Consider the following 13629-nt stretch of genomic DNA (forward strand, 5'->3'; position numbering starts at 1 on the left):
GAGATTGCAAATGAAAATCAGTGATTAAAGGATTAATATTAGAAAATGAAAAAGGTAATATTATTACTAAGTATCATTCTTTATGTGATAGCAGGAGAACTTTATAGCTTTTATAGCTTTTATCCAGTGTTAAGTGCTGAAGTATGAGCCCAGTGCAATAGTATCATTAGTGTTATTCTCAGAAACTCAAGGGAAATAAACATTCACTATTTTTCATTTGGCTACTCTGCAAACTGAGTATATTCAAAGCTGAAAATGTGCAAGGTTCATATCCAATTTGCTTTTGTTCCTTACTTGATGGAATCCATAAGATTGGTATATTATCTTTATTACGTCCTAATTTCCTGTCAAGTCTGGACCACATGTGCATGTGGTGCAATATTGCACTGATAATGATCTGTCAGGATATGACTATGAGAATAAAGATCAGAAGTGTCCAGGTTAGCATCACATTCATCTCACTTTACAGTGTCTGCAATAATTACCTGTGTTCATCAGCATAGAAGCCACACTCACAAAAACACACCCACAAGCCAGCTCTCTTATCACATGACAGCTACCAACCACTGAAGGTGAAGACTAAAACATGTTTCCTCTGAGAGACACAAAGCCAGGAAACCACATTCCTGATATCTACCATTATCCATAAAGATGCCTGCAAAAATCAGAGCGCAAACCATTTTACTCCACTGGCTCCTTCAAGCTACTGTCTGTCGCATTGCAGGGATTTAAACTCCCAACCTTTATACAGAACACTAGACTCTCTTTAGGAAAGTGAAAATATCTATGCAATAAATTCCCAGAGTTAATGTTAGTGAAATTTAAGACTAATTTTTCGTTTAGATCAAGCATTTATTCCTGCCTCAAGTTTCTGGAATAGACATCTTCTCCACTGTTACCCTATCCACTATAAGCAGTTACTGAAGATGAATGAATTCATTCATTCATTCTTTAAAGACCAACATTCAGCTTAGACTTGCAACTGAACTCATTTCAGAGTTGGGGTAATGCTATTGTTAAATGCACTTGACATAGATATTGAATTTGCCCGCACCAGAAAGAAGGTATTTACATTTATAAAGGTTTAATCAGCATACAATCTTACACATAGACTTAGAAAAATGTGTACAGTATGCATGCCTGTATTTTCCCAAACGTACTACAAGTATGTTTGGGAAATATTACTAGTATGTCACAGTATGTGTGCACATGTATTCATGCGCATGCATATGTATACGGTACATTATACTAAAGCTCTTGCAGCCTTACCTGTGGCAGCAGTGCTGTTTGAAATTCAAGAAAAACAAACAGGTCCACGCCAGAGGCATGTACTATTTTAAACACTCTCAAACACTCACTGTGCAGAGAGGCTCGAAACTGTTGCCACTTCAGCACACACATATCTGCCACTTGTACCTTGTAGAGATTAAACTGGGCTATAACCATGTTAACATTTTTGCTTAGTTCAATGTAGGTGCAAACTGAGTTCTTTCATTGCAATTATTGCACCCACGCTAAGCTGTTATTGCAGGAAGCAATTTTATGTTGTTATGAGTTTTAACATTGCCTGAAAAATGTTCTCAGGTTAATGAAACCATGTGCTTGTTTGCACCCTTGTGAGATGAAAATGACAACAGGGAAATGCCTGCAGCTCTGCTTCTTTTGAGAACAATTAGAATGTAAAAATACAATTCACTTCCTTTTTATTATTGTAACAATTCCATAATGATTGCATGGCTTCGCTGTGAGCTTTGTTTTATGGTAAAACTCTATGTGGGGTCTCTGTTGGGCATGAATCATTGTGGCATATGTACATGTAAATTGTGTGTGTGTGTGTGTGTGTGTTTGTGTGTGTGTGTGTGTGTGTGTGTGTGTGTGTGTGTGTGTGTGTGTGTGTGTGTGTGTGTGTTTGTGTGTGTGTGTGTGTGTGTGTGTGTGTGTGTGTGTGTGTGTGTGTGTGTGTGTGTGTGTGTGTGTGTGTGTGTGTGTGTGTGTGTGTGTGTGTGTGTATGTGTGTGCGTGCACAGTATATTGATGGACTAATGATTCAGCTCTGTCACAGTTCTGCTCAGTCAGAAAGGAAATCACATTCTAGTGGAAGCTGTGAACTTGGCTGCCTTAAAATGTGCAAAAATTAAGGAATTACCATTCGATGCAAAACAGGTTGAAAGAAATTTGTTGTGTAATTCAAGGAAGAAACACATGCTTCTTTTATGTTGTTGAAATTTTCCATGAAATTTGCTTAAATGTCTTTTAGTGTATGTCATTATTCCCTAGTTTCTTCCCTTCTTTTATTTTCCATCCTATTACAACTATAAATAAAAACAAAATATAATAAAAGAAAATCAAATAAATTGCATCGACACACGCTATGCTTCATTAATAAAGATCAGCATTATTTCACACTAGCAAATTCTAGCAAAGTTTGTAAGAAGTTACAAACCTTCTTATTATGTTTAAGAGCAGAGTTTTTGTTTGTTTCATATTGATTGACTGACTAATCCTTCCTTGTGACAATACACCCACACATTTCCCATGAAGCCTTTATCATCATCATCATCATCATCATCATCATCATCATCATCATCATCATCATCATCATCATCATCATCATCAATAACAGAAATATACTATCGAAGAAAAGCACCTACCAGATATTTCTTGAACCCAGTTCCAGCTAAATCTTAGAAAAAACAGTTGCAGGATTTTAAAACTCAGTTCTTTTTACATTAATGTGCCTTGACACTGTTAAAGTGTCACAGCAGCTAATAGCGAATTATTGCCACATCCATCAAACAACAGCAATTATTTTAAATACCTCTCTTTGAAACACTTTTCCTTTTCCGACAACCACAAAAAATGCTTTCCAAAGAGCTCTTGATTATTTCACTCCATGGAAGTTGATGCATAAAAGTGTAAACATGCTTTATGTAACATAGAGGTGATGGTCTGTGAGAGACGTACTTCTGTGGGTAAAAAGTGCCTTAATAGGACAGTGAACAGTGTGGTTATGCTGCTCAACAACCTTGCAAACAACAAGTTGTTTTTTAAAATGAATATATTAATTGTTTTGTTTATAAGATTTAAGAATTTAGTGTGCCTTTATTCAGTGCAGTTTCTCAGATAGCCAGTGAGAGGAAAAAGCACACTGGGGTCTTTTTTAATACAGATAAAATACAGATCCTGCTTTGAAGAGATCATTTGAACTGATGATTTTATTTTTCAATGCAATGTTAAATCAAGTTCTCTGAGTTTAATATACTGTAAATGTCATACATAGTATATGTAGTATATTTGACATAAATACCAACAAATTCTACAGCTAAATTAACATGGTTTATTATGTATAGTATGTGGTTTAATAAAGATTCATGAATGTTTAAAAGAACTATGTGTTTAGCTTTTTTTCAAGTTCATACTCTGGTCCTTATTTGTAGTAAGTAAATTTGGTGAACTTCCAGGACTATCAAGCTGAAATTGCAATTATTCAAATCTCACAAAAGCTCAAAATGCTGTCGGCAAACAGAAATTTATTTTTTGCTCCAATTCTACAGATTATCTCTGGTGCTGCTCAAACTGTCTGGAAATATGAGTTAATTTGCACAGTGCATCTACAATAATTTAGGCGCTGTGCTTATTGATTGAGAAATTAAGTTGTACTTCCACAACTCAATAGGAAAACCTTCGGTTATATGATTCTTAACGACTTTAAACACAAATTGAGCTAAAGCAGAAAAGAATAGGAATGTTAATCGAAAATAAATTCAGTATATAAATGATAACTCTGTTCTGCCTCATCTCTTCATGTTCAAAAAGTGCATTTAAATTTTAATTTTAAATGATAAAAACTGGGATAAATAGAAACACCTACTGCAAACTCCTGACTTCAGCTGGAATCAGCTTGTTTGATAGTTTTGATGAGGGTTCAACAGTATTATTTTAGCATCAACCATGCAATATTCTTCATTTTTACTCCAGTTCTGTTCAAAGCAAACATGTATTGTGTTAACATGAATATCAGCGTGTTTTTCTCTGTAACCTCACTACAATGTAACAACAAAAGTACACCAAGGGACCAGGAACTGAATCAAATCCTTAGTATACACCAGTGAACTTGGCAAATAAAGCGTGGATCTGATATTGAAGCATTCCTCTCTCTCCTTTTTCAACTGTTTCAAATTACACCAATTTGTCTAATAATAAACTGTCAGAATAAAAGAAACTGTTGCAGTGTATATCTGAAATGAAGGGTCTTTAGGAGCAAAATTGCTCTCCCTCAGCTCTAGTAAATGCTCCCATCTAGAATTGATGAACAAACATTTGGCGTGTTGCCAAGGGAAACAGAAATAAGGATAATAGAAATACTGACAGTATGTTCAATCTCTGACCACTTTGGCCTTCAGGCTTGGCATCAACATTATTAGTGTAATTAGTCTTTTCAGGACTGATGGCAACATGCATTTACCTTCTCAGTGTTCAGACTGCTGCTGCCCCCTGCTGCTCCTCTGTGTAATTTGTGTGCTGTGTTCTCTGAAAGAATAATTTCCATCTACATGAAAAGTGCAATGTCAAGATAGAACAGACTTTATTATTAGAACTATGACATGAAGATCTCTCTCTCTCTCTCTCTCTCTCTCTCTCTCTCTCTCTCTCTCTCTCTCTCTCTCTCTCTCTCTCTCTCTCATTCATTGAGTGTTCTACCAATAGGAAGGTTTCTTTCAATTAGGTCTGTTATAAAGTGAAGCACCTCAATGTTATCAACTGACACAATAGTCTTGCAGGGCTTTAAAAGAATTGAAACCTATGTGGATATGTTCACTTTTGTCTTGTTCATTCAGATTTGCTTTGTTGTAGCAATGAAGACCACCGCATAACTAATTTACACACACACACACGCACACGCGCACACACACAGACACAAACACTAAATGAAATAAAACTGCACAATACAGTGATTTACATATGTCACAATGATTCATGCCAACAGAGACCCCACATAGAGTTTTACCATAAAACAATCATTGTGGAATTGTTACAATAATAAAAAGGAAGTGAATTGTATTTTTATGTTCTAATTTTTCTCAAAATAAGTAGAGCTGCAGACATTTGCCTGTTGTCATTTTCATCTCACAAGGGTACACACACACACACACACACACACACACACACACACACACACACACACACACACACACACACACACACACACACACACACAAACAAACAAATTTTGCTGAACACTCAGATTGCAGTTTGCCGCATTTGTAAGTTGCACTCATGTTGTATATGAATAAATGCTAATGCCAGGTAACATGTGTGCATGTGTTTGTGTGTGTGTGTGCATGTGCATGTGTGCATGTGTGTTTGTGTGTTTCTTTGTGTGTCTTTGTGTGCGTGTGTGTGTTTGTGAGTGTGTGCATGTGCATATGTTTTTGTGTGTGTGCGTGTGCATATGTTTGTGTGTGTGAGTGTGTGTCTTTGTGTGCGTGTGTGTGCATTTGTGACTGTGTGTGTCTTTTTGTGTGTGCGTGTGTGTGCATTTGTGAGTGTGTGTGTCTTTTTGTGTGTGCATGTGTGTGTGGATATGTGTGTGTGAGTGTATGCATGTGCATATGTGTGTGTGTGTGTGTGTGTGTGTGTGTGTGTGTGTGTGTGTGTGTGTGTGTGTGTGTGTGTGTGTGTGTGTGTGTGTGTGTGTGTGTGTGTGTGTGTGTGTGTGACTTGCACTCTCCAATGCAGGCTATAGATTTCCAATAGCCATAAAAAGTCTAGGGTGTTAGTCTTCAGATCAATTGCTTCAAATTTATTTGTCTTTATGAACTTTGACCCTTCATCTTATACTGCATTTTTGTTTTTTGTTTTTTCAAAAGGAAAAGATTTCTATTCAGATGAATTTACCAAAAAAATTCCCCAGGCAAAATTGTGTACAAAATACTTTGAATATTTATACAAAATCCAATTAGAAGTATATTTTTAAATTTGTGGAATAATTGTATTATTATCGCATGAGAGTGTATTCTATTAAATAGAGTAATCTTAAATATATTCTTATTCTTCTAAACTTCAGGATTCTGGATCTCTTTAGTGTATTTATTGCTCAAACCTAAAATATTTACACAGTTAACCTCCTGGATTGTTATTAAATTATTATTTTTACTAATGCATATTATTCTGTAAATACTATGAACGATACAGTAAAATACTGTAAGATTTTAAGATACTGTAAAATAATAATAAAAATATACATTTGGACTTTCTGATGGAAGATTAAGAGGTTAAAGGCCAAAACAGCTGGACTAGAGCAGAGAGAATGAATAAACTTTATTATTAAACAAGCTGGGGCTCTCACATATAAAGACACAAGCTGAAATAAAGCTTATATTCTGTCAGACAAAGTACTGCTGAGATACACATACACCATATTCATTACTAGAAGGCAATGAATAATACACAAACAATTAAAAGTGCACACATGTACAGTAACTAATAAACTACAAACTCAGATTAGGTGACGCACGGATGTTAATAACTCATCTGATGTGTTTGATGGGATTTTTCTGTTAGAGGAAAACCATAAAAAGTCAGAACGCTCTGCCTGATGGTTTTGTTCAATGGGTGTGGCTAAAGCGTAATGTGGTTGCTGGGGACTTAGTGTTGGTTGAAAGGAACGATGTCCAGTCTTATCTACAAAGAGCCAGAATGGATTTAGCTTTACATTCCAACCAAGCTGATTGCATACAACTCATTAGTCATTTAAAGACCAAAACCAACTGATTAAAGAAGATGAATCAGTGTGTTTGGTTAAAATGACAACCTGCAGCTACACTGTTTTTTTGCAGATAAGACTGCACATCTCCAACTAAATAGGCTTTCAATCAGTGTTGAAATTTGGGTTCGGTCAGGAAAAATACATCATTATAATTAATGTGTGAAAAGTGGCTTAGTATTATAGTACAACAATACAATGTGTCATATACAGCTGAAGTTATGTAAGGGGAGGTTTGAGGAAGGCTGACAAGGCTGAGTTTATATTTCAACAGAAAAAAGATCAAATAAACTGAAGAACCTGTGTGGAACACATCATTTCGATTATTTTAAGATCTTTTTGAAAACTGCAAGGATGTCATCCATCAAGGTGGATTGGTTCTCTTTATAGGTTACAGCATGTAGAACAGATATAAGGGAAAGAATCAGTTTTCTTTTTAACCTTAGCAATTGATGGTATATAGGATATAATTTATAAAATATGGTATGATAACAGTTCATCATCTCTGTTTCTTCCAATTGTTTATTATTTTATAAGTGTGAGTCATTAAGCTGTACTTTACAGGTGAACGGTGACTGGCAAGGATTTTCCCCATTCATGATACTCTAGCTTGTCATAAAACTTTTATTTATGGTTTACATACATACCATTGCTGCACACCATGAGCAATGCTATTTATCCCTGGAGTACTAATGCTATTTACTCCTGGGGAAAAGACAATGAGAAAGACTAAACTAGTTATTCCTTGCCAGGATACTGCATTTACAACCCTGATCAGAATAAAATATTTATTTTGCAACATTAACAGCTCATTATGATTCATGTATTGTTAGCAGATTTTACATTACATATTGTAGATTTTGTTGTTATTTCCTCAATTCAATTTCAAGTGAATTGGATTTGAATAGACATTTTTACAATAAACACTGTCACAAAGCACTTAAGATCTAGAAATTGATAGCTGCTGATACATAATAAGCAAGTTAAATGAGAAAGTGGGCAATGATTCCTAAGATGATTATTATGTTCTCAATCCAATGTCTCAGAAAAAAGTTACTGTATATAAACATACATTACTATATGAAAGACTGAAAAAAAGCTCTTTTATACAATGGCAGTTAAAATGTTTAGACACATTTGCTAATAAAAGCACTGTCTTATTTGAATTTGCTATATATATACACAACTCAGCTCAACACATGCTGCATTGTATTAACTAAGGTTAATTTTAGCTGGATAGCTATCTTAGATAAAGGCTGTTGGAGTTTCAGTAGTTTGCCATTTTTCTTAGCTAGGAAGCACATGCTAATTCATACATGTTTCTAGATACATTGTTAGCCATCTAAGTGTGTATTTGCTTACACATTATGCTGAGTGTTACTTATTAGGATATAGAAAGACTTAGATATATTTAAATCATAGACAACACTAAGTAACATCAAACTGATCTTAAATATAAAATCTTAAATTTTATACAGAGCTTTCATACTATATTTTTATTCAATTTCTGACTAATCTAGCGCATTTATTGTAGCAGTAATTTAAAAAAAACTCAAGTAAGAATAATATGATTTAACTATACTCAAAAAACTACCATTACAGTGACCCATGCAATCAAGTACTGAAATGACAGTGTTGTCATGAATGTACACTGGTGAGCTGAATGAATAACTAAAAAATAAATAAATGGAGACTGAATGTTAGATTTGTAATGTTACCATAGTTTGTTACACTAAGGAGAAAATAGTTGAATGGCCTGACACAGCCTACAACCTTATATAAGTCCTTTGGTCACCCTAATATGTTTCCAGGTCCTATTGTTTTGACTTTATGGTACCGGAGTCATTCAGTGGCCCTGCTGTCTATATGCCGAGGGCTGTTTCACTTCTCTTCCTCATCTTTCTCTTTCTTCCCTGTCCCTCATTCTCTGTTTAAAGAGCATATGTGACAGGGGTGTGCTCTACTAATTAGAGGGCTCTTTTGTTTGTCGGTATCTCCTTTGGCCGCTCATGTTGTTGTGTGCTTTTTCTGTAGAGTATCTCTAAGAGTCCTGTCATCGTAACAGAAGGTTTTTATTGGGTTCTTAATGAGTTAACCTCGGGTGGTCTCTCCTACAGATTGCCACCTCTGACTCTCAGGCCCAGCAGTACTGTGCAGAGACAGATTTCAGCTGCTGCGGTCTTATCTCTGGCGTCCAGTAAACGTGACTAAATGAACATTTGTGAGTGCATGCAAATTTGTGCATAGACACTCACAGGTTCACTAATAAAGATGAAACATGTAGTACTAAATAAAAATGAAATATGTTGTACTACATGTAGACCAAATAGACAGCAGTTTTGAGCTAGATATCTCTCTGGATATCATACCACACATTGACCACTAAAGCCTTAGTTAATAAGTGTGGGTAATCTCCATAAGCCAAGCTCTAATAGGTCTAAAGCTTAAAGCTTATAATTTTATTTAAGATTTCCATCTTTAAATTAAACCAATGACATAAAGTCTGAAACTGACTGAAACTTTAGTCTCGGGGGAAAATGGCACGTGTGCTGCATCAAAATGCTTCTGACTGGCACCAAATGTTCTTATTTCCCTCAGCGGTCATCTCCTTGCCAGCACCTGCTCTTATAGAAGAAGAAGCAGGAGGTCATGGGGTCATGTCCTGTGTGTACCATACACCTTCTGAGGTCAGAGGTCAAGCAGTGACCAGTGGGTTCGGGCTGTCCTAGAGTGATGCTGCCTTCCTGTGCTTCCTGAGTTATAACAGGACATGGAAAAAAGATCACATGCTGACAGGGAGTATCAAGCCCCAGTGTGACCCTTGTTGTCACGCTGATGTCTTTGTCAATGTGAAATATAATTACTCAGCATTAATAAGTACACAGTTAGATTTCAGTGAAGGCTGGTATTTGAAATGGCAGACTTGTTCCATTAAAATGTAATTAATGAATGTAGAAATGAAAGAAATGTAAGAATTGTATTTTTTATTATTGTGAATGCTTTTTAATGTTGTGTGGCTCACATGAGCCATGAGAGGGTGTGAGTGCTATTAATTGTTTTTTTCTTAAGAATAACCACTCATGCAAAACTTGCAAATAGTATTAAGTGTGAATGGGAATATTAACAGGGACAAGTCAGCTGCTGATGGTTGCAACATATCACTAATTTACTTTTTGTGGCAGATGTGAGTTGAAACCTTACACAGTTCAATGTATAGTTTCTATACCACTAGGACTATTTGCATACAGATGCCCAGACAATTTTACTATAGAGCTGAAAGAGGTGGGGGAAGGGCAGTGCAGGCCTACCCATGGGCCAATGCAAGAGACTTGCTGACTAGCCCATCATTTGTAGCTATTGGTTCTTAGAGTCATGGTGATCTTCTCATCATCAGAAAGGCACAGGTGCCATCTTGATTACCATGGATATTTCAGAGAGAGAGAGAGAGAGAGAGAGAGAGAGAGAGAGAGAGAGAGAGAGAGAGAGAGAGAGAGAGAGAGAGAGAGATGTTGGGGGACCATTTGAGTGTTTCATTGATTGCCCTCTCCCTCTCAAAATGCTATTAGCACTTTTGGGATCATTAAATTTAACGGGGCTGGCGATGCAGGATTATGTAATTGCATAGCTGAGACTTACTGCAGATGGGGCAAGTGTTGAAAAGCATGCGTGTTGTGGGGGTGAAGTTATTCATCATTCTGGGGGGGTAAATTGACTAATCAAGCTTTGACTTGTGTCCAGAAAGTGAGTGTGTTTAATTAGTGGAGAGGACTGGGGGTGCAGGAGCAGGTGGAGGAGAGGCAAAAGATGAAGGGAGATTGTCTTGTGCAAAGAGAGCAAGCAGGAGGGGCTGGGAAGCCTGAAAGGAGCTTGTCCCCTGCTTCTTCAGACACTTTTGTCTTATTCTCTCCCTGGGACAAGAAAACCTATACTTTACGACATCTGCTAGGCTGATTTTCCCAGAGCTTAGCAGCTCAAAGGGCTTAGCACAAAATCATCATCTTGGCATGGCTGTAGTTGAGAACTTTTTTTTCAAACTCTGTAAGTTTTACATGGAGGTTTTGGAGGCAATGAAAATTGTCCCTGTCCTCATTAGTGTCAAGTTGGTAAGTTGAATAATAAATAAGACATCTGTTATTTTTGCTCATGGTAAAATTTTATTGTACATCCACAAGCTACTATTGTGTATTTTTAATGAAACATTGCAACTTTAAATCTTTATTTATTTCAAACATTATTAATAAGCATAAATTAAAATTATGTTTTTCATGTTGTTTATATTTTTTCTTTTGCATTTAATATCGATCAACAATGTGCAAGAAGTTAAATTTTCAATAAGTATAAATATTTCCACTATTTTTCACAGTTATCTATTTAAAGAGACTAGGTGTACTTACTTGATATCACCCTCCAGGGTCACAGCTGTGCCAAGTGCTTTTTCACACACAAACACACACACTCACACACACACACACACACACACACACACACACACACACACACACACACACACACACACACACACACACACACACACACACACACACTCAAAGCTTATTAAAGGAGCCTCTAGCTCAGCGGCCTGAAAATCGGCTTCTTAGCCCCACCCAAAAGTGTGGATATCCTTTGTTATTTTAATGGTGGCACTCTCTATCTTTCTCTCTCTCTCTCTCTCTCTCTCTCTCTCTCTCTCTCTCTCTCTCTCTCTCTCTCTCTCTCTCTCTCTCTGTGTGTGTGTGTGTGTGTGTGTGTGAGAGAGAGAGAGAGAGAGAGAGAGAGAGAGAGAGAGAGAGAGAGAGAGAGAGAGAGAGAGAGAGAGAGAGAGCATAAAAGGCAGCAAAAAAGAGTAAAGTGGTGTTACTGGTTTGTACCTCAACTTTTAGACCTGCAAAAGGACACCACTTTTGTCAGAATGACAATAAAGAAGTAATATAAATAAATATGTATACTGTTAAATTAATCGTATAATCTGAGAATATTTGCATAATTGTATAAACTTATAAAATAATTTTTATGACCCCAGTTTTTACTGTGTCTGTTTATACTAATATGTACTTAATTAATTAAAAATCTAAATGCTCTAAATATTTAACAACAGCATAACTTCTACAATGAAGTTCACTGAAGTAAGTTTTTTGTCTGCATGAATACAAGTTTAATAACATTAGCATGTCTGGAATCATTTCTTTTGCTTAGACAAGCATTATTTCTTTTATTTTTTTTTTATTATTATCTAAAAAGGTTTTGTTGGCTTTTTTTTTTTTTACAGATGTACTAAAATTACCTGTGTCTAAAGTCTCCAAAATGCACTGAAAACACTGAAATTAATTAGAATAAAAATTACCATTTACAGATTTATGAAAAGGTGGCAAGTCTGGAGATAAACCAGAAACTACTGCACTGCTTAAACTACTAACCTGCTTAATTATCAAATTACTTTAGAAACTCTTTGAAAGCATATACTAGATTTTTTTTATTTTTGCATGAAAAAAATGTTCTTCACTGGAGAAATATCATGATTGTGTCACCAGCATGGAGCTAATTCTTCATCTCTGCAGCTACATGTGTAGAAACAAAGGAGTCTGCGGAGGGCAGCTGTACGCAGACAAACACCCTCACACCTTCATTTCCAAAACACTTTTTAAATCAGGCTCTGAAAGCTTTGTAGACTTTTTGCAGGCCTGGTGTCCACTAAGTGTGGATGCCTTAATAAGCGCCCCCTGGCTCTTTCCATGCTCCAGCCCCCCACCCCTCCCTCACTATGGCAACAGCAGGAAGGGGGGTATGCTGGCATCATTATCAGCAGGGCCATCTGTCATGGGGAGCTGAGAGTTTAGCTCATGGACTGGGGATACCTCAGTACCTCAGCACATATGCCTCTGCACTGGGTTAATGGAGAGAGAGAGAGAGAGAGAGAGAGAGAGAGAGAGAGAGAGAGAGAGAGAGAGAGAGAGAGAGAGAGAGAGAGAGAGAGAGGAGAAGAGAGAGAGAGAGAGAGAGAGAGAGAGAGAGAGAGAGAGAGAGAGAGAGAGAGAGAGAGAGAGAGAGAGAGAGAGAGAGAGATTAAGTTTGTGAGAAAGAGAGAGTGATTGAATATCCAATGATTTTGATTTAAATGGAAATTCTGTTGAATGCTTGATTGGTTGATTAACTGGTTGATAAAGACATCTTTTGAAGTGAGGACTGTCATAACAAAAAAGAAGAAATGTCATCCACTTCTATTTTTCATTTGTAACCTATGTGATTGTGATCATTTGCAGCAGAATAAAAGTAAAATGCAGATCTATTGTGTGAGTTTGATGTTCACCGTCATGCTATGATTTAATAAATATTTTAACAACATGTATATTTATGCAGGTGTGTGTATGTGTGTGTGTATATGTGTGTGTAACCATCGCATACAAAAAGTACATAAGCATACTGATTTACTATATATGTATATAGCACGATGGACATTTTCTCAAAGCAGCTTTACAAAAGTAGAGAAACAGGTATTGAATGGTGTCCAAGGTCTGTGTGAAACCATAAAGAAAAATGCTTCTGTATGTACTTATCCTGTAATATATACTAAATTATATTCCAGATATACTGTAAGTAAATCATACTGCACATAATTATGAGTATGACCTTTACTAAATTATCTAAAATTTGCAGAATTACAAAAGAAATTTTAGGAAATATCCAAAATAAATGTTTCCTTATATATATATATATATATATATATATATATATATATATATATATATATATATATATATATATATATATATATATATATATATATATATACTATGAGGATATATAAAAGTATATAAACTATTTGTGTAGGCATACAGTACTTTAGTAGTTAAGTACATTAGTATATC

The sequence above is a fragment of the Tachysurus fulvidraco genome, chromosome 23, assembly GCF_022655615.1.
Source record: "Tachysurus fulvidraco isolate hzauxx_2018 chromosome 23, HZAU_PFXX_2.0, whole genome shotgun sequence".
In the NCBI taxonomy this organism is placed as follows: Eukaryota; Metazoa; Chordata; class Actinopteri; order Siluriformes; family Bagridae; genus Tachysurus; species Tachysurus fulvidraco.